Source organism: Zootoca vivipara, chromosome 1, assembly GCF_965207765.1.
Source record: "Zootoca vivipara chromosome 1, rZooViv2.hap1.1, whole genome shotgun sequence".
Lineage (NCBI taxonomy): Eukaryota > Metazoa > Chordata > Lepidosauria > Squamata > Lacertidae > Zootoca > Zootoca vivipara.
The window spans coordinates 34051049-34073307 of NC_142582.1; positions in this window are offsets into that span (position 1 = coordinate 34051049).

The window sequence follows — 22259 nt, forward strand, 5'->3', positions numbered from 1 at the left end:
CAAATCTTTCAACATTCCCTCTCCAAATCGGCTCAGTTCATTGCACAATGTTGCTTTACTTTCTCCATTTTAAGGGGGAGCAGATGTTATAATCCCTTAGAAAGAATACCTGGGTTGTTTGCCCAATGTAGCTCTAACCTGCAATTGTTTAACTTTGTTTCTTATGTGATACAAGTAGCTCATTAATTAAAGCCTGTTGAGTCCCCATGCAAAAAGAGCAATGCCACTTAGCATGTATATTGTATAGTTGTTTTCATCTTCAAAGCACTTTCCAGTTATTAATTAAAGGTCTGAGTGTGGCTTTTAAGCCACAGCTCATATATGAGGGATGGGGGCTGAAGGCTGCAAAGAAACTCCCAAGGGACTGACTCATTCAGAATCTTTCTGCAAGGAGCATTTCAATGTGTTGAAGCAACTTAGCTGCTATTTTATTGGTAAAAAAATAATAATGCAAAGACGGGGACTCTCCAACTTTGTAACAGAACAGATCAACAGTAAATTTGTTCAGCTCACTTCAAGAATAGGTGAGACAGAACAAAGGCATTAATTATGATTATTGTGAGTGAAGACACACGTAATATAAAAAGAAGCCTTTCAGCACTTTCTTCCGGCATACTGAACCAGAGGTTGTGTTTGCCATCTGAGGCTGTTCTCAATGTGCCATATCAGCACAACAGGCCTTTTTTTAGTGGTGGTTCCAATGCTCTTTCCACCAGGTCATACCTGACCTATCTTTTACATTTTTTTTAGGCCCCAGGCAAAAAAAAAAATTATTTTCCTCAAGGCTTGTGACGTCTTTCTTGCTTGTGTTTTAGTGGAGTGAGAGATGCATTAGCTGTCCGCAGACAGTTTTCTGGGTCATGTGGCCAGCATGACTAAACTGCTTCTGGCGCAATGGAACACTGTGACAGAAGCCAGAGCACACGGAAATGCCATTTACCTTTCCACCGCAGTGGTCCCTATTTATCTACAGTGGAACCTCGGTTTACGAACACCTTGGTTTACGAATTTTCGGTTTACGAACGCCGCGGACCCATCTGGAACGGATTAATTCACTTTCCATTACTTTCAATGGGAAAGTTCACTTCAGTTTATGAATGCTTCAGTTTATGAACAGACTTTCGGAACAAATTACACCCATGCTTCGGGTTAAGTATGCTTCGGGTTGAGTACTCCGTGGACCGTCTGGAACGGATTAATCCACTTTCCATTACTTTCAATAGGAAAGTTCGCTTCAGTTTATGAACGCTTCAGTTTAAGTACTCTGCGGACTGTCTGGAACAGATTAATCCACTTTCCATTACTTTCAATGGGAAAGTTCGCTTCAGTTTATGAACACTTCAGTTTATGAACAGACTTCCGGAACCAATTGTGTTCATAAACCAAGGTACCACTATACTTGTACTGGTGTGCTTTCGATCTGCTAGGTTGGCAGAAGCTGGGACAGAGCAACGGGAGCTCACTACTATTGCACAGGTTTGAACTGCTGACCTTCCGATCGACAAGACCAAGAGGCTCAGTGGTTTAGACCACAGCGCCACCCGCATCCCTATACAGTGGTACCTCGGTTTACAAACACAATTGGTTCCGGAAGTCTGTACTTAACCTGAAGCATACTTAACCTGAAGCAAACTTTCCCATTGAAAGTAATGGAAAGTGGATTAATCCGTTCCAGATGGTCCGCGGAGTACTCAACCTGAAGCGTACTTAACCCGAAGCATGGGTGTAATTGGTTCCGGAAGTCTGTTCATAAACTGAAGCAAACTTTCCCATTGAAAGTAATGGAAAGTGGATTAATCTGTTCCAGACGGGTCCGCGGAGTACTTAAACTGAAAGTACTCAAACCGAGGTATACTTAAACCGAGGTATGACTGTATGTTATGAATGGGGCAGGGTTAGATATTCATTTTATTCTGATTTTTGTACTTGGTTTTAATGCTTGTTTCACTTTGTAAGTCACTTGGCATCACTTTTAATAAATGACAAAATGATATACTAATGAACTGAGTGCTGTTTTGGGGGGCAGGTACTGAATTTAGCATACTGGTTTGAACCAGCCAGCCAGTCTTTTGCCTGTGCATTTGTGAGTCATTTTAAATGGAAGCACTAGGTGATTCACACAAACTAAGGCAAACTATGACTTACCATGCAGGTGTTAATGTGCAGACTCCCAGAGAGGAGCTCACAGCCATTTTGCTTTTCCTTGGACTTTTCCACACCTGCACCACCCTGAGCCATGTCAAGATTTGGCTTAGCATGTCATCCGAACCTGGGCTCATGGTTCCACTCTTTTCTTGCTAACCACAAGCTATAGCCAAGGTTTGTTCTTGGCTTAACTTAGTGTGGCACAGGAATAACAAAGACCCAGGACCAAAGTAGCTGTGAGCTCCAGAAACCTGAATATTTGAGGCGCACCGGTAAACCATAATTTGGTTTACCATCTCAAGGAAACCAGGCTACTATGGTGAACTAAAAAGCCCTCTCAGGACAATTTCTCTATCAGGTGTACAAGCCTTTATTAAAACTTAAAGAATATTATCTGTTAATTTTCTAATTTTCACTTTTGCATATGGAGTTTTAGAATACCGGACATCTTCGTATCCGAAAGCTTCTTTTTAAAAGTTGAGAAGTCAAATCTTTTTCACTTCAGTGTCATCTCAGGATTTCCTGGCTCACTGTAAAGCTAACCAACAAGTAGCTGGACATAGAGGAACATACAATTCTGCAAGCATTATAGCATTTTCTGTCCACTGTTCCTATCAGAAAAAGCTATTAACAGGCTTACTCCTCTCTCTCTCTCTATCTCTCTCTCTCTCTCTCTCTCTCTCCTGTCCCCGAACAAAAGTAAAGTCAAACTGAAAGTTATGTTTTCATGGCAATTTCCTTAGTAAATGTAGTTATAAAAAGTGGACTAAAGAGGGCAGGAGATACTCTTTGGAGAGAGAAAAAAGTGCAAGTGGCTGCGTAGTCAGACTGTATGAGGAAAAAAATGATATACATTGCAATATATGCTAAAGTGATTTATTTTCAATAAAAATCTGTAAAACCGCTTTAGTTACTTTGACATCTTGATTAACTGAGTTTCAAAGATATCTGTATATGTTGGACCTTCTTCATGCTGATTGTTTCTAATACTTTATTGCATCTGGTATTGAATATGTATGCCTTTTTAAAAAAACAAAAAACAAAAGCATCTGCCCTGCCGTAGTTTTACTGGATTTGTCAGGGACAAAGTAGATTAATTTTAGGCCTCACCCAGGCAACATTTCTGTGACAGTAAATGAAATCCAGGGTCCTTCACTGTTCATTTCCCACCCACTATCTTATTCTTTAGGCATTATTAGATGGTGATATGGTCAGGAAGAAAAATCCATTTCCTCCAATATCATTGAATTCCTTAAAAACAAAACAAAAAAACCCCTGCCAACAGCTCCACCCTAGAAAGTTTCTATATGTGGGATTAATGTAAATATGCTGTCATTTGGTGGATGTGTGGAGGCGGGGGGGGGGAGGAAGGGAGAGGGGGGGGGAGAGGGAGAGAGAGGTTTACCCTGAATTAGTATGGAATCTACTCCTTTTCAGATCCTTTAAGAAGAATAAAATATTGTGCAGGTTTGCATTTGTATCCTTGGGAATTCTGTAATAACATCCATGCAACTTTTAACAGCTTTGTCCATCAGTAATGTATCCAGTATCTACAAATAATATGGGTTACTTTCTCCATCATCTTTCCATTTGTTATTCTAGTGTGTCACATAGGCCTTCCACACAACACTAATTAAATGCCATCTTGAAACTATACCATCAGAGCACTAACTGTGTTTCTGTAAAATGGTTCTGACCAGCCAGATACATATCTCATCACACCTTCCTTCCCCCCAAGAAATCCCGGGCCACGTTAATTAGCTTATTCTTCTTATGAAGAATTGTGCAATAATTGTGAACCATCATCAGGTGGTTTCTGGGCACAATTCAAAAAGTTGGTTCTGAGCTTTTATGCTGTAAATATCAGGAGTGGGGGACTCCCCACCCCCAGATCGGGGGTTATATTCCCATCTTGATGATCTTCCAGTAATGGGCAGGACCAGAAACAAAAGTAACAAATGTAAAATTTACCATTGGGCAGTAAATATTTTGTATATCTGTTTTCACGCCCCATTTTCTCTATCCTCCAGCTAGGGAAGAAAGATAGATTAACAGAGTTCAAGGACACATTCCAGTCAAGGAGAGTATGAAGCAGCAATGGTGAATAGTGTGGCCCAGGAAGAATAGATGTGGTTGAGGAGGGTGTGTGGCATTGGGAGAGTCCTGAGGGTCAAATAGTGAGGCCTTGAAAGCTATATTTGGCCCCTGGGCATAAGGTTCCCCACCCCTGTGTGTTCATGCAAGTTCTTTTGGAAAGCCCTCCTAACTCCTAACTCCTCCCACCGCACAAAAACACTGCTCAAGAATGATGAAGTGCTAAGATTTTTCTGAACCATTTAAAGATGGAGGAACCAAATACCTTCCTTCATCTGTGGCATTTTAGTAAACCTAACCTTCTACAAATTCATACAGCTAAATGCATTTTACCCTTTCGATAACTTCCATAGAACCTGCAAAAATTAAAACATACCATGAAGGCAGCTACTATTGAAAAGTGAGGGTTGAGGCTGCACTGCCTCAGATGCTGTGGAAACAGGAAGCCAAAATATATTTGAAATATGCCAAATCAAAGCGGAATAATAATAATAATGATAATAATAATAATAATAATAATAATAATAATAATATGTATTTGATCTCAAACAATGTGTGTGTGTGTGTGTGTGTGTGTGTGAGAGAGAGAGAGAGAGAGAGAGAGAGAGAGAGAGAGAGAGAGAGAGAGAGGGAGAGAGATTGCTAATGACTTGTGAGCATCTCTTCAATATTAAAGAACTTTGTGACAACTTTGAGTGCTTCACAACAATCTTTTCTGTGACTGATTCTTTTCAAGACTGCAGCTCTGCCCACTGCCTTTTCTTTGAAGCAAGTCCCATAATGACTATGTGAAAGATGGTGGAATCAGAGACTGGAATCACTTAAAAAAGAAAGAAAGGGAAAAAAAGAACTTGGATATGAAATATATTCATTAATTTTTGGGATGACCCCATGAGCTCGTATCTTTGACCTCTCTAACAGTTTGTGAAATATCAAGGCTATTTCCTCTTCATTTTTACAATGTGCTGAAGGGGGGGGCAGGAGGGAGGAAAAATAAATCTCTTAATAGTTGCCCTTCAATTGGAGTCTTTCTTGGGCCACAAGTGACTGCTTATTGATAACTGAGGTCCTAGTCTTTAATCTGACTGGGTTCGAAGGCAGATTGACATGGAATGGGAACTTGGGCCGGGTGGGAATACAGGAGATGCCCATGACATTATTATTCCAGGAAACTATAACATGCTGTGGCCTCTTTTCAGTGCACTGAGGGCTCCACTGAATTCCTATTGAGCCCTGTGCTGATCCCTGCCCAGGTGAGTATAGGCCCCTCATTCATGTTATTCTTGCATTCCTATTATTCAGTGGATATTGTGCCTTTTGTCAACCTTACACAAAAGCCGGGTTTTCGTAGTCTAAAGTGCTCCAAAGCCATGATGGGGAGCCTGTGGCCATCTAGATGTTGCTGGATTCCAGCTCTCATCATCCCTAGCCAGTATAGCCCATGTTTTGGGATGATGTGAGTTGGAGTCCAACAAGTTCATGGGAAGAGTGTTTCTACCTGCTCCACCCTTTGCCCTTGGAAGCCTTATAAGAAGCTGTTGCAAGACTATGAGTGACATCTTGGGATGGGTGTTTCTAGAACTAAGGTGAAACTGTGAAGCTCCCTTGTTATCTTTGCTATTGGATGCTGTATGTTATTTAAGTAATCTTGTTGAATTTATAGTATCAAATGTGGAGGTTACTTTGGTACGCTATTATATTTTTGTTTCTGCTCTGTTATTATGAAATAGTCACTCTGTTATTATTTTGCTGATATTATGAAATTGTTCTTATTTGCTTGAAATGCACCCCAGTTTCTTTGTTGCAAGTCACTTTGAACATGTGTGTATAGAAAAGTCTCATAAAAATAAAATCAATGAATGAATGAACTTCTGAAGAACCACAGGCTTCCCATCTATGCCCACTGTATCCCTGCAACCATGGGGGCGAGAAATAAGTTGACATTGAGTTACACCTGACTGCCTACTTTAATGGCAATAGCTACTCTGTCCCTCACCAGAAACCCATGCAGAGCTGAGACTCTGCATTTCTTCTTTGGCATCCCTTTGCTGTGAAAGTACTGTTCATTTCTTGCTCATAGCCCAATCCCAAGAGATTGCGGCTATGTGGTAGTATCATTGAGAGCATCAGATTGGCTGTGCCCGGCTTCCCCACCTTCTCATCTTTCTCCCAGTAAGCAGAAGCCATACCACTGTGGGAAACTAGCAATGCGGCTCCATCCCATCAAGTGAGCCGCTTCTCCATGACAGGACTCTGTTAAACATCTCGCCTAGCTGTCATAACCCAACAGCTTAGCTAAGACCAGAGCTGGCCCTACCATTAGGTGGAATGAGGTGACTGCCTCAGTTGACACATGTTGAGAATCAGCAGTGAGTTGTTGGACGACAAAGGTATGTGAGCCGCATCTCCCAGTGCAGTGGAATATGTCACCTTGTCGAAGAGTCAATTACCAGACTAGTCAGCTTCTGAACACAGAAGAGGGTGTGGGTATGCTGTCTTCTCCTTCACTTCAAGCAGCAAATTGTTTCAGACAAACCTCAGCTAAGATACAGCGAACCAATTCATAAGATTCCAAATGGATTTCTCCCATGATGTCAGGATGTGCAGAACCTCTGAGTTCTGTTTCAGTTTGGTTGGACACCTCAGATACTGGAACTGCTTGAATTGCATGTGCCGTGAGGCCTCCAGTGTAGTTATCACCCATATACAGTGGTACCTTGGTTTAAGTACACAATTGGTTCCGGAAGTCTGTACTTAACGTGAAGTGTACTTAACCTGAAGCGAACTTTCCCATTGAAAGTAATGGAAAGTGGATTTATCTGTTCCAGACAGTCCGTGGAGTACTTAAACTGAAGCGTACTTAACCTGAAGCGAACTTTCCCATTGAAATTAATGGAAAGTGTATTAATCCTTTCCAGATGGGTCCACGGAGTACTCAACCTGAAGCGTACTTAACCTGAAGTATGAGTGTAATTGGTTCTGGAAGTCCGTACTTAACCTGAAGCGTACTTAACCTGAAGCGAACTTTCCCATTGAAAGTAATGGAAAGTGGATTAATCCGTTCCAGACAAGTCCATGGAGTACTTAAACTGAAAGTACTCAAACCGAAGCGTACTTAAACCGAGGTATGACTGTACTCTGCCTGTAGGCATTGTGGAGTGGCCTGAATTCCTTTTCAGCTTGGAATAGGTTGATGACTTGCTATTGATGGTCATGCTGTAATTACAGCATTGCTGTTTTTTAAAAAGCGTCAGGATCATATTTCAGAGAACACTGGGTGTCAACCGATACACCTCGCAACAAGTTATGGGTGTGAACGACAACCAAATGTATGACTATGGCACATCAGATTGCAACCACAGTTATTCTGGCACAGGTTACCAGGTTATCAGTGGGCGGAATTTCAAAAGAGCTGCAGAACATCTGGGCTAAATGTCCTACTGTGTCAGATGACAGCCTTGGGGGAGAGATAGGAATGAAAGCCCCAATCTGCTCAAAGGCTTCCTAACTTTTCTGCAAAAGTTTAAAGACTGAAAATATACTGCTTAAATTAAAGGAAGAAATCATATTCTCAGGACGCCAGTTGCTTTGCCAGATTCCAGGTTCTTCTTCAATTTAGCAACCCTGAAGATCCATTTGCCTTTTACTAATTTACTAGCTAGCTTTCTAATAAGTGAAATTGTATGTAAATGGATGCTATTTTGGGAGAATTTACTATGGCATTTATAGTTAATCACTGTCTTAGGAAGTTTGGATTTGACTTTCCACTATTTTATTTTATTTTTTGCATTAATCAGGAATTTTAACTTGCAGCTAAAGTTTCTGGTTTCATATCAGCAGGAAGCAATTGAAGCATAAGTGGTGTTTAGAAAACATAAAGATATGTGATATTTAATTTAATGCATGTTTACCAAGGAGATTGAATTAAGCCGATACAGTGCCAGCTTCTATAAGTCCAGGAACAAGGTCCTGTTGCATAGGGATATCTGTTGGCTATGGCAGATGGAGTTCCATAATTGCACGAGATGTTTTCCTTGGCATTTCTGACAATGGGCAGTCTCCTTTGAATGCCCCAGATGACCTATTGATGGAACATTCATTCTGATTTGCTTGTAGAAAGCTTATGCAAACCATGCTGGCGGGGACTGATGGGAGCTAGAGTCCAACAACATCTAAAGCATCATAGGTTACCCACGCCTGCTCTCTATATTTTTGATGAAAGACAAAGTCTGATAGAGAGGCCTGAGAGCTACGTATCATATTATGAAATATAGTTGCCGTCACTTAACAGTTCAACCTGCAAACTCTCTATAAACCACAATAGTTGGATTTAAGCTGGTTTGGTCTATTTGATGCCCACTCTAGCCCGCCAACATTCCATTATCTCAGCATAACTCCAAGGGCAACGATGGCCACACTCACGCCCTACATTTAAAGCACTAGGGTGCCACTTTAAGCAGCCATGGCTTCCCCCAAGAATTCTGGGACTTGTGGTTCATAAGGGTGTAGAGAGTTGTTAGGAGGCTCGTATTCCATTCCCAGAGCCACAACTCCCAGAGTTCCCCGTGAAGAGAACATTGATTCTGATACTTGTAGTTCTGGACAGGGAACAGAGGTCTCTTAACAACTGTCAGCAGCCTTGACGAACTGCAGCTCCCAGAATCCTTTGAGGGAAGCCATGGGTGTTAAAAATGGTGTGCTTTAAATGCATGGAGGGGATGTGGCCAATATGCATACCCAGTTTTTAAGGTGGTGAGTCGAACAGCGATGAGAAAATGGGATTAGGAGGACAAGCTGCTATCAGCACCCCACCAGGTTTGCAAGCTCTCCGAGTCAGGACTCATTTACTTTATTGACAACAGAAAGTAGATACCTTTAGATAAACCCAGGAGCTAATGAATAAATAATGAGGCTTAATGAATAATTTAATCCCAGTACTAGAATGCCCCCCCCGTCTCTTTCAAAATATCTATATCTGTATCTATCTACCTATCTATGTGTGGAACTGCAAAATATGAGAGTGTGGTTTTGTGAAATGGAATGGTATTGCAGGGTTAAAGTTACATTTCACAAAAAGTGGGGGATAGGACTCTCTCACCCACCCCTTTTCTGATCTGTGATATAATGGAAATGTCAAATTTGGCATAATAAACCGGGGGGAAAGTATATAAAGTGACAGAGGTGGTTTTTACTTCAGGGTGAAAGAAGAGACCTTGGCCTTTCCCCAAGGCTTTGCATGTTCCTTCTGCTGCCAAGCAAGGAATGAAATGATGCCAGGTATATCCTGTTAAGACTCTCTAGCCCTGCACAGATCTCTTGGGAGTTGCTAAAATTATCCTAGCACAGCCACAAGAGCAATACTTCTACAATTTGGATTTGGTGTACTGAGGGCATCTCCTTAGTATCTTCTGTGTGGAGGAAAGTCTGCTGGAAGTTGCACCTGGTGTGAGCCTCCAACATACTTTTAAGAGCCAGGAGAGAAGTACATTTTTATGTTTCACTTGGGAATGCACTCAGCAACCTTGTAGTTTTTGTCACAGAGCCCATGCTGCTCTCTGCTGCAACCATACACCCAATTTAAGCAAGATGCTCGGCAGTCTAAAATTGCTTACTGATCCTGAATTTCACAGCCAGGTTGTTAAATTGAACTCCCAGCCATTACATTTCTCCCATTAGAACTCTTAAATAGCTGTAGTACCTGAGTAATGGGTGAACCTCCACTCTGAGAAGAAATGGGCTCTGCAGTGTGGGTTCTCCTTCATGGAGAGCACGTGTTGCGGTAGGGGCCTATGAGCAACCCCTGAGTTGCTGGGGTGGGGGCTATGAGTTGGCCACCATTCTGATTGGTCCCTGGCTGTTGTTGGGGAGAAAAGCATTTTGCCATTTGGGATTTTAAGCCCCGGGGTATAAAAGACAAGCATGTGATTTGTTCCTCCTCTTGGCTGCGTTCTTCGGATCACCCACCCTCCCTCCTTATGTTTAAGTCTCTGTGTTGACCTTGCTGTGTCTATCATGGGGTCGTCTGCTTGGCAGGGGCCCGGTAGGAATTTTTCCATTTGGCTGATTGGCTGGCGCCATCTGGTTTTTGCCTACTGCATAGCAAATAGTCACAACTTGTAAGGTTGGCGGTTAGGCATTGGTTACTTTGGTTGTATGAGGGGTCTTGTTGACTGGGGTCGCCCCTCAAGTTAATGCCTGAGTGTTGGGGAAATTCTGGTCAGGAATACAGGGGCTCGATGCAGTGTCCGTAACCCCCAGTCGAGAGCCCCTGGGAGCCTGAGGCGAGGGGAGAGGGGAGGGCCAACACACCCGGCTCCCTGTCTCTCCCTGTAGGGTTTCCCCTTGTTGACAAGGTTAGTTTAGTTCTGTCCTTAGGGGACAGTTGGAGAACCAATGCTTACGCAACCACTCACATATTTTGTATTTTAATAAAGTTGTGGCCAAATTCATGCCAAAAACCCAAAACAACAATGCTGTCTGTGGTGTGAATTATTTTGAGGGGTGGTTTTGGGGACTTCCACACACAAATGGAGCAATTCTCTATCGCCACCCCGCCCACACACACTAAAAACTGTTATCCTGAGCCTAATAACAAGATCCATTGAAGCATGCCATACTCCCAATGGCATCAGTGAGAGCATAAGAGGTCTAATCACCATATCTCAAAGGCCATGCAAGCGGCCCTAGTGCCTGCAACAAATGTCCTGGGTACTTTGAGAAATGCCGCTTTCCAAAGGTACTTGAGTCCATTTTCCTGCAAAAGACATGTCCCAAAGCACCCAATATCCTGGCACGCTTTTATAGCAGTGTGGAAGACATGAGAAGCCTCCTTTCTTCCACTTCTGCTACTGCCCTGCCCACCAGCAGCAGCCAACCAAGTCATGCCAGGTATCTATGATGGCTTCTTCTCCTGCTTAGGTTAAATTACACCCAGTGCTTTTTCTCTCTCTTAAAAAAAATGTTCAGGGGTACTCTCATTTTGACTCAAGAAAATCACCATTTTATAGTTCAAATCGGGGAAAATAAATATAGTACCGGTAAGTGGACAAAAGTACAAAGAACTTGCATTGCCTCATATTACACAGCTGACAGCTCACAGTAACTTCCACACTGCTTCACACATTAAACACTCGCTTCCGTCTGAGACTCAGGAAACACCGTGACAGGAAATGAGGCTGCCATCGGGGGTAGCAACAAAACTGATGATTCACCATTAGATTCACAAAATGTTTGGGGTATGCGTACCCCTAAGCCCCCCCCCCCGAAAAAAGCACTGGTTACAGCAAACTTCTGTGACTTCATTAACTTGAGTATTTTATTTCAGTGCACATAGATCTATGATATGTTACTTCTAACTGCTATAACAACAGAATGTTGTTAGCGTTCAGTTATGCATATTTTTGTATACAATGCTGTCAATAAAATTCTCACTCAGGATTTCAGACTCAAAAGGCTGGTTTCATACAGTGATCAGAAGGCTGAGCACAGTGAAGGGAGACAATAATACTCTTCTATTCAGCAAGCATACTCTGTGTAAACTATGATTTCTTTGAGTAAATGATCTCCTAACTTTGTTTGTTACATTTTTATTTTTATTTTTGCAAATGATACACAATAATTATTTTGCTGCAGTGAAACCCCCTATATCTTCCTCTATATGTTTAAAATATTAAAGCTATGCACAGAGGTAAATCCTCCTTACAGTATATGGCAAATTAAGCAAGCAGTTTCTCAAAACAATAATGGGTTGTTTGGTATATAAATCCCCTCACCTACTGAGCTAAAAATGAATCCTATAAATTATATGCAACTTTCCCACCATGTACTTGTAAAGATCTCTAATACTTTGCATTGCATTTATTTACATTTGGATTTCAATAATTTTTGAATGTTCAGAATTATTTCTGTTCATGGCTATCGGGCAAATAATGCATTTGTGTTTTTGTGGGGCTCGTTCACGAAACCAACAGAGAAGCTGAATTAAGATTGCTGCAGAAGCGAGCAGTGTTAACTTCACAGTGATTGAAAATAACATGGAATTAAATTGACTTTTCTCCATTATAACTAGTGTGTGTGTGTATATTTGATATTTGATAGTACCTTGGAAGTGGACTCAATCTGTGAGTCAGAAAGATAAGCTGGATAACTGGTAAATTTCTAGACAACCAATTGTGTCCATGTCCATCACTGGAGAATGAAAGTGGATAGTCTGGCAGTGAGGTGCTAAGGCATTGCTTGTGACCTAAGGGATGCTTTCTGCAGATTGCGGGAGAAAAAGGTGAATGACGATACATGAGAAATTACCCCATATACCCAGAATAGACAAAAGTCAAGCAATTAGTAAAATGGTTATATTTATAATAAAGAAGAACTTGTGCCAATCAAACCAAACAAATGTGGGCAGGTATAATCTGTACAGGCAGGCAAGAAATCTTGTGCCTGGTTCTAAGAGTCACCCCAGATGAACACCATTGCCCAAGCAGGCATGATGCTAGGCAAATAGTACCTTCCCCTAGGGAAGTCATGACCTGACCTTTGTCAGCATTCAACAGGTGGCACATGCCACATCTCGGGAGCACAAAGCCAAGCTGCCACTACCACAGGTAACATGGTCTCCCAAGCCCATTGGCAATAGGAGGAGCACCCTGCTGTTAATTCAACTGGGATGGCCTTAATCCGACTATTGCCTGTCAGCAGGAAAGTGAAGTTTAACAAAGTGGGCACCACTATGCCTTGGGGTGCTCACCTTGTTAAAATCCACTTTCCTGTTGACAGGCTACAGCCAGAATGAGCCCAACCCAGATGAATTAACAGCAGTGTCAAATAGGCAATGATGCTGATGCTGATATCCCCAAAGGTCACTCAGAGAGCAACCCCACTCAAATTTTCACATGGCGATTGGCGAAGACCTGCACCACTCAGAGGGCGGAAGGGTGGGATGTTGCTAAGAGATGAAGAGGAAGTTCTTTTGTGAGGGGCCTCCTTTTTTTTTAGGAGATCAGCAATGGTCCACACAAGGAATCCTTTCAGGAGGCAACCTTTGCAAACCTTCCTTGTCTAAGTGTTGGGGTAAATTCACCCCCCAACTAAAGATTGGAGGCTGCATAATGAAGGAAGATGCTCTCTCAGCCTCACACAATTCTGCACAGCACAAGATACATTTCAGATTGAGGCCCTGCTCTGTGCACACACATTCATAGGTCTCACCCTCGTTCTCCTTCACTCTTTGTGGAATTGCATGTTGTGGATTTAGCACAGCTTGAGGTGGCAACATGTCCCAAGTGCACAATTGTTTCTGGTAGCGTGTTACCATTTCACATGTCTTAACTGTGTTACAGTGCTTTTAGTGCTTCGATTCCAAACATGCCCACGTGTGGCATAATTCGATTTGTGGCCAACTTTTGCCCTTCAGTTTTATAACCAACCTACAGTAAGCACACACAGGCTAGTGTGAGGCTATCTCCTTTGATCTTCAGCTTGCTCAATCTGCTTCCCACTGTGCTGGCTCACAATTTCATTTTAATAGTTAAGTAGTTTGGACATCATTAAAAGAACTGTGTCTGGAGGCAGTGATATGGTGCTGATCAGTTTGTAAAGCAATTCCATGGGAAAAGTTCACAGTTCTAGCCTGATATGATATGGGGGAAGAGTCTCATTAAAAACAACTTTTAGAAAACCCTCCCTCCTCTCATATGAATGAATTAAGAATAAGAATAATTTCTAGAGACGCAGTCCTCTATTAATTAATCATTTCCCTTGTAATACCATTCTTCTTTTTTTCTGCTTTTGTTCAGAATTTCCAGACTCGTGCTTCAAGCAGCATCTGAGATTTTGATATAGGATGCATCAGGATTAAATGGAAACTCTTCATTGTGGGTGTTTCTGAGGCTGAAGATTTGATCAATGCAGCCCACAGGACCCCATCTTCTGCTGTCCCCCTTGACAAGGTATTGCAAAATGAATTCATGAAACCATGTTATCCTGCCCCAATCTTTGCTCCACTTCACTGTCTGCAACAACCAGCCCTATAATGGCACATCATTCCCTTTGCTTTACTACTATGGGAAAGGGTATGTGATACAGGAATTGAACTCCAGTTAGTGGCTGCTTCAATGTGCTGCTACAACACCACCCAGCACCCCTTGTTTACATGTGGATCTGACCCTGGAAGCTGCACTGCTTTGTCCTAATGTTTAGCCAGGCTCCAGGCTGAGTTCCTTCTGTTTGCTGCTGCTGTTCCAATGTGATACAATATTTGCGTATCCCTCTTTAGGAGACCCCTGCCTTGGGCTTCTGTTTCTTCCCAGCACTGTCCCTGAAATTTACAGTGAGCTGTCCCAGGAAGGCTCTCCTCTTAAAAAAGAAAAGAAAAAAAGAAGTAGTCTGAGTCCGGCAGCAACTCTCAATAAAAGTGGGCTAAGAGATCACTGCAGATCTCTTGTTGATTAGCTGGATTGTAAAAACACACACACATAAATACCTATACCAAAGTTTCTGAAAGGTGGAGAAGGAGAAAAGAGAAAGGCTTAGCTTCAGAAGTCTGTTACTATAAATTAAATATAAATGGCCCATTTCTGATGTCCCTCCCATTCTCCTTTTTTGCATAAGTTGAACTGCTTGCAGATAGAACAATCTGCAGTTTCTTGTTCCAATTCAAGATGGGAAGCTGTGGGGTTTTTCCAACAGTTTATTTACAGACCAGGACACTAAACCATAGTTTAATGTTTTGATTCAGTATTTATTAAACCTGGGTCTCCATCTGTTTTTGGACTATAATTCCCATCATCCCTGAATGATGGTCCTGCTAGCTAGGGGTGATGGGAGTTGCAGTTCAAAAACAGTTGGAGACCCAAATTTGGGAAACCGTGATGTATAGGATCACCCTGTCCCCTGTGGGCACACATGTTTAAGAAGCAGCATGTTGTACATTGACTTTGGGTTGTTCACTGTGGGGCAGATATTCAGGAGCTAGTGAGGATGCCTGCAGCATAAACAGTATTTGGATCCTTGACGTGATGATAACCCACAAATTTCCAAAGTGGTCTGATCACTACACCACGAAGAAATGGTTTTTTTGGCCTTTGCACTACAGTACCTTTGCAACCCCTTTAACACCCGTTTATATTTCCCCACAGCTATTAACACCTCATTAACACATCACCTAGCAGTTTTAAGTGCATTAGATTTTACTCACTAGAGGGCATCTAGGGTTGCCACCTTTTCTTCTGGAAGGAGTCCTGTGTCTTTAACACTTTCAAGACAGGCAAATGAGTGAGATCTTTCTCCATTAGTCTGGATGCATTCACACTGCAGTTCATTCCATTTCCCTGACTGTTACTTTGTGCATTATATTTGAGGTTTCACATGACATAAAAACAACTTCTGGAGAACTAATAGAATGTAATGGAATAGGGTGCAAGTTTAGCTCTCATTTCTGTGTTATATGATTCTGGGGGAAATCTGTTTGCATCCGCCTTCACCCAGAAAATAACAGGAGTTTTGCATGGCAACTTGAAAGGATTGGAGCATCCAGGGCCAGCCCTATGGCAAGACTGGGTGGCGCAGGGCACCAGGTCGTCGAAAAACGGGGCCGGGGGGCGCCGGAGGGATCCTGGCACCACAGTGCCAGGGCGCCATATATGCTTAAGACGGCTCTGGGAGCATTGATACATTTAGAGGAAGCAAACAGTGCATAAGCTTGGGGGAGGGGGAGAGCTAAAAGAAAGATTCAGAATAGAGGTGGTTGGCTGATAAGAAAAAGGATGGTATTCAATGTCTAAAAATGGATTTGTGGTTGAAGATGGGAGATTTGAAAAAAGAAATTAATGAACATTCAAGCAAATAGTGAAGGGGACAGCAGTAATGTTCAAATAGAGAAGCAAGATGAATTCTAAATCTGATGTAAGACTCAAGCTGAAAAATATTACATTGAACATCAAATGACTTCATTGAACACAACAGGAATATATAACTGTCTTATATGGAATCAGAGTATTGGTCAATCTAGCTCCTTATTCTTTACACTGAGTGGCAGCAGCTCTCCAGGGTTTCATACGTGGCCTGGAGACAGGTCTGTCTTTACCTAGGGGTGCAAGGAGTGTGGGGCACCCAGGTACTGAATTATGAGGGGCACCTAATGTATACCTACTGTATACCAGTCCCTCTCAATTGGCAGCATGAAAAGCAACAGAGTGAAAGTCCCCGCCCCCCGTCGCTTTGTTACTCCATAGCATCAAATGTTCCCGAGTCAGGAAACAAAAGCAGTTTTTTCCCACTGGGTCGTTGTTATGGGTGAGCAATTTCCCCCCTAAAAAAAAGGTCAAGAACTTTGGCTTCCCCCTCCCAAAAAAAGCTCAATAAAAGTTAATTTGGGGGCAGCTAAACTAAAAATAGGGTGCGCTGGGTGGAGCTTTGCACCCTGGCAGAGCATATGCTAAAAAAGGCCCTGCCTGGAGATGACAGAGATTTACTCTGGTACCTTCTGCATGACAAGTGAATGTTCTGCCACTGAATTATGGCCCTCTCCCCACCAGCACCAGGCACATTGAAATATTCATATTGATATTTAATTGTGTATTTTATTTCTTAATGCATTTATTGTTAAAATTTGAACCCCACATATTAAAAAAAATACTTTAGCATCTAGTACAGTGCATGACAGTTGAGCCAGTATAGTGTAGTGGTTAAGAGCGTTAGTCTCGTAATCTGGTGAACCGGGTTCGTTTCCCCGCTTCTCCACATGCAGCTGCTGGGTGACCTTGGGCTAGTCACACTTCTCTGAAGTCTCTCAGCCCCACCCACCTCACAGAGTGTTTGTTGTGGGGGAGGAAGGGAAAGGAGAGTGTTAGCCGCTTTGAGACTCCTTAGGGTAGTGGTAAAGCGGGATATCAAATCCAAACTCTTCTAAACAATGGGCAGAAAAATTGCTAAGTCGTCCACCAAGATATTCAGCAATTCTCAAGTGGTTTGGGGCAGCTGGGATGTGTGGAGTTTGGGAAGCAGCGGTTTAGATAAAAATGGGAGAAGATGTGGTAGAAAGTCATGATCCTAGGTGCCCATTCTGACCATCTGTGCTTTTGGGTCGCCCAGAATAGCATCCTAATGATGGATGTTCTTCCGAGCCATTTTTTCTCTGCAGGTATGGCTCGCCAATAAGGCACCTATAAGAACAAAACCAATCTGCTGCACTGCATGTGTGGATTAAAACTCCAACAGATGTATATCATTAGTTCCCACCCTGGGAAAGAAAATATTATGTGAAAGCCAGACGGACTACCTATAGTTCTAGTCTAGTGCAAAAATAACATGAAAGAGGAGATTTGAAAGCAAAAGGAATAGATAAGGAAGCATCAGCCGTTCAAACCCCTTAGGTATTCTACCTTCCAGTGAGCACCATCTGACTGACACACTTCTCCATATGTCGAGGAGGAGAAACAACTATTCCCAACTAACCCACGATTATGCCTTCATTATTTTCCTTTAATCTCCTCAGAGTTCCCATAGGATCTTATATTTGTTTAGATTACATGAATATCCCTAGAACAGGGCCATCTTCTTGGGCAGCTCTGCACAATACTGTTCCCTGTACATTTGCACTGTTATATATTGATTCAAGGTTTCACTTTTAGTGCATGTGCACTGCAATGCTAAATATATTCTTTAAAACTGTTTGCTCTTTCTTTTCCTAAAGCAGTACCTCAGAACACGGTTGTTGTGGAGTCTTCCTTGAAAAAGAAAAGAGGCCCCTTTTTAGGGGGCAAGGATTTGTAATCAAGTCAAAAAGTTGGAGTTGGCATTAGAACTTGGAAAGATAATTTGAAAAGAAAGAGCTCTCAAATCCATTTATTGCACTTTTGGAAGAATGAGCAGGCTATTTGACTTTGAAAGGAGAACATCAGTTTAGCTATTGCAGATAGGTTCAGATCTTTTGCTTGAAGTCTGTAATGAATTGATGCATAATAATAATAATAATTCATTATTTATATGCCACCCATCTGACTGGGTTGTTCCAGCCATTCTGGACAGCTTCCAACAAATCAAAACACAGAAACACAGTAAGCCATCAAACATTAATTAACATATACAGTGGTACCTTGGTTCTCGAACAACCTAGTTCACGAACAACTTAGAATCTGAACGTTGTAAACCCGGAAGTGAGTGTTCCGGTTCTCGGATTTTTTTTGGGAAGTCGAACGTGTCCTGAGCTTCCGTTTTTAATGCAACACTTCCATTTTTAGAGAGATCGCGCTGATTGGGGTGGTGGGGAGAAGTGTTTTAGAGGGGTAGTTTTTCAACAGCCTGGAACAGATTAAACCATTTTGCATTACTTTCTATGGGAGAATGTGCCTTGGTTTTGGAATGTTTTGGTTTTGGAACAGACTTCCGGAATGGGTTAAGTTTGAGAACCAAGGTACCACTGTACATGAATGTATTTTAGTCCATTACAAGTGGGTAATGGTAATCCATAACCAAATACTACAGTGTGCAGTGCTTCTGTTTGGAGATCTAGCCAGTCCATTCCATCCCCATTCCACATGGCATTCCTTGCTACCCCTTCTCCTGCCTCAACAACCAGTAAACATTCCACAACAACTGAGCATGCTCGTTGTCCACCAGGCTATTTTCTTGGGTCCTCTTCTCTTTGTTTTCCCTCCCTCCTTTAAAAGTTTTTTCCCCTTTTTCTTTTTTAAGGAGGCCAGAGTAGTGTGGTTTTCGCTGCATAATCATGAGCCTGAGACAACTTAGATAAAAATATAGATTAGGAAATAGGTCACTTAAAAATGACTCCATTCCAGCGAACTGGAAGAACAATGCAAACTGGTGAGCAGAACCTTCCTCCAACAATTCTAACCAGTTTGATAAGGAAGTAGCTGGCAGATGTGTGGGGAAATGCTTATGCGGCTGCTTACTTACTGGAGTAAGTGTATTCACATGGAAACTTCTATTTCTGCACTGACCGTATATTTTAAATAGTACTGGAATCAATCTTTGGTTTCTTTCACGTGGTCTGAAGCAATGTACAATTAACATATGATAACTGCAGGATTGGAGTGGGAGAGAAAGAGATTGTAGCTGTTCCATAACACTGGTCGTGAAAGATCTACATTGGCTCCCAGTACGTTTCCGAGCACAATTCAAAGTGTTGGTGCTGACCTTTAAAGCCCTAAATGGCCTCGGCCCAGTATACCTGAAGGAGCGTCTCCACCCCCATCATTTTGCCCAGACACTGAGATCCAGTGCCAAAGGCCTTCTGGCGGTGGTTCCCTCGCTGCGAGAAGCCAAGTTACAGGGAACCAGGCAGAGGGCCTTCTCGGTAGTGGCACCCGCCCTTTGGAACGCCCTTCCATCAGATGTCAAAGAGAGAAACAACTACCAGACTTTTAGAAGACATCTGAAGGCAGCCCTGTTTAGGGAGGCTTTTAATGTTTAACAGACCATTGTATTTTAATATTTTGTTGAATCCACCCAGAGTGGCTGGGGAAACCCTGCCGGATGGGTGGGGTTTAAATATTATTATTATTATTATTATTATTATTATTATTATTATTATTATTATTATTACTGCTGGCATTTGTGTCCCAGAAGGCCACCCAGAGTGCCTGAGGAAACCCAGCCGGATGGACGGAGTATAAATAATAAATTATTATTATTATTCCTCCCATCCCCAACCTTTAAAAGTTCATTGGCTTTAGAAGGTTAGCAAAATAAAAGCCAGGAAGCGAAAGAAGTGGCACAAGCAACACCCTACCCCACATTCTAAGAAATGCATCCATTCAGCCACAAGCAAGTGTAGGCCTTTGACCCCTCCCTTCCCCTATGATACTCAACAGGTAAAACTTGCTCTCTGTGAATAGGAGGATCATACATTTGGTGGCATGCCTTACCAAAGGCACAGAAACATACGCCAAGAGTTTTCCTGGTCAGTTGTTTCAAGTTCAGATTTCGTTAGCATATATGCAAAGTTAGGATGCTTTTGTTGTTGTGGTTCCAGTGTGCATCGCCTTACATTGAATCTCATTTTATAATGAATCTCATTTGGAGTGATCTTTTGGAGCTCCTTGCAGTTCCTTTTTTTATTTTACTATGCTGAAAATTTTGGTGTCGTCAGCAAACTTTGCCACCTCACTGCACACTCCAAACTTCAGGTCATTTATGAGCAAGTAACAGCACAGCTCCCAATACAGTGGTCGTATTGGTTGTATTGTTGAACTTGATCCGTTCTGGGAGTCCGTTCGACTTCCGGAATGGTTCGAAAACCAAGGCATGGCTTCCGATTGGCTGCAGGAGCTTCCTCCACTCAATCAGAAGACACGGAAGCCACGTCAGATGTTCGGCTTCTAAAAAAAGTTTGCAAACTGGAACACTCACTTCCAGGTTTGCAACGTTCGGGAGCCAAAACGTCTGAGTACCATGGCGTTCAACAACCAAGGTATGACTGTAGTGATCCTTGAGGAACCACACATCTTACAGTTGTGAGAGCTGTCCATTCATGCCTCCCCTCTGCTTCCTGTTCTTAAACTAGTTACTCATCCAAAAGATGGCCCAGCCTCTTATCCCATGACTGCTAAATTCACACTGGAGCTTTTGGCAGGAGACTTTAAATGTGGATGCATTGTTTATGTAGACAGATGACATGACATGTGTTCTCAGTCCTTTCTTTATCCAGTGAGAAGTAGCTTTCTCCATTCATTGTTACCCCCAGGCTTAGTTGCTAAGTACTTACTGTGAATTGATGCTTAATTAACCACCCACCTCCCCAGTAACTGCTCATTGCTGCAGCAATCCAAAGTTAGTGGATCTTAGTTAAATTGCCCCATGTTTAGCAAAGCAAATATTGAAAACTTTGTTATCTTGTTAATGAGTCACATAATTTGAATTGTTGCTGAAACATTCTTCTGTTAGTACTAAAATACCACAATCATCTTTCAAGTGCTCCTGCTGTGATAATGATTGAAATACAGATTTGGACAGAGAGTTTAGGTCTTGCTGAAAGTCACCAAGCCAATTAAGATTTGAGATGAAGCCTTAAATGCAAAAGGCAACTGTCAGCTCTAGATTTTTAAATGGGAGGCAGACGTTGCTATAAGACTTGCTAGTCATTTATTTGTTTGCTGTTTTTTTAGGTCGTATTTAAATTTTATTTTATTTTATGCCACTGTGTAGAAATGCAGTCTGGTTCACATTTAAAAATGGGAGAAACCCAATGAAATCTTCCCCTGCAGGAGACCCACTGGAATTAGCACAATGTTGGCCCAGTATTTCAATGGCTTTACTATAGGACACGTCCCTCAAGGATGGTTTCCTTGGTTTTGTTCATATCATTATGAATTTATATTTATGTTTATATTTATGTTTATGTTTAAATTTATATTTATATTTATCTCGCCTCTTGACCATGGTTTCCAAGACAGCATGCAACATGAATTAAAAACAAGTGATGCAACAAATAAAGTTAAATTAAATTAAGACAACATCAGAAAATCCAGTTTAGAAAAAGCAGCAAAAGATCAGATCAAAAACTACCTGGGAAAATAGTGGTGTCTTCATTTGACTTCTGAAAGCCACAAAGAAGGGTGCAAAAGGAGAAGGAAAACCCACATGTGATATAGTTCTGCATTTGGTTTTGCACCTGCTTCTCTTCAGAGGGTGGTAGACACCACTGAATTTGCCTCCTCAAAAAGTAATGGTGACCACCAGCTTAGTAAAGTGCAGGGCATGAATAACCATGGCTCGCTACGTGATATTGGGTCAAATGTGTTTTGGGACAGTCCAATCTTCATCATGATGACTATGAAGACCTGGGCCAACCCGGACAAAAAGGGCATTGGCCTGAATGTTGATATTTTCCAAGACTAAGAACCTGAACTCTGCCAACACCAGGTCTAGCATCCCAGCTCAGGAGTCAGACAAACCACAGAAAATTTCCATCCCTGCCTACCAGCCTAAGTTTTCATTGAAGTAAAACCCAGTGGGACACAGTTTGACGCAGGTGAATCACTAATTTCACATAACTGACAATA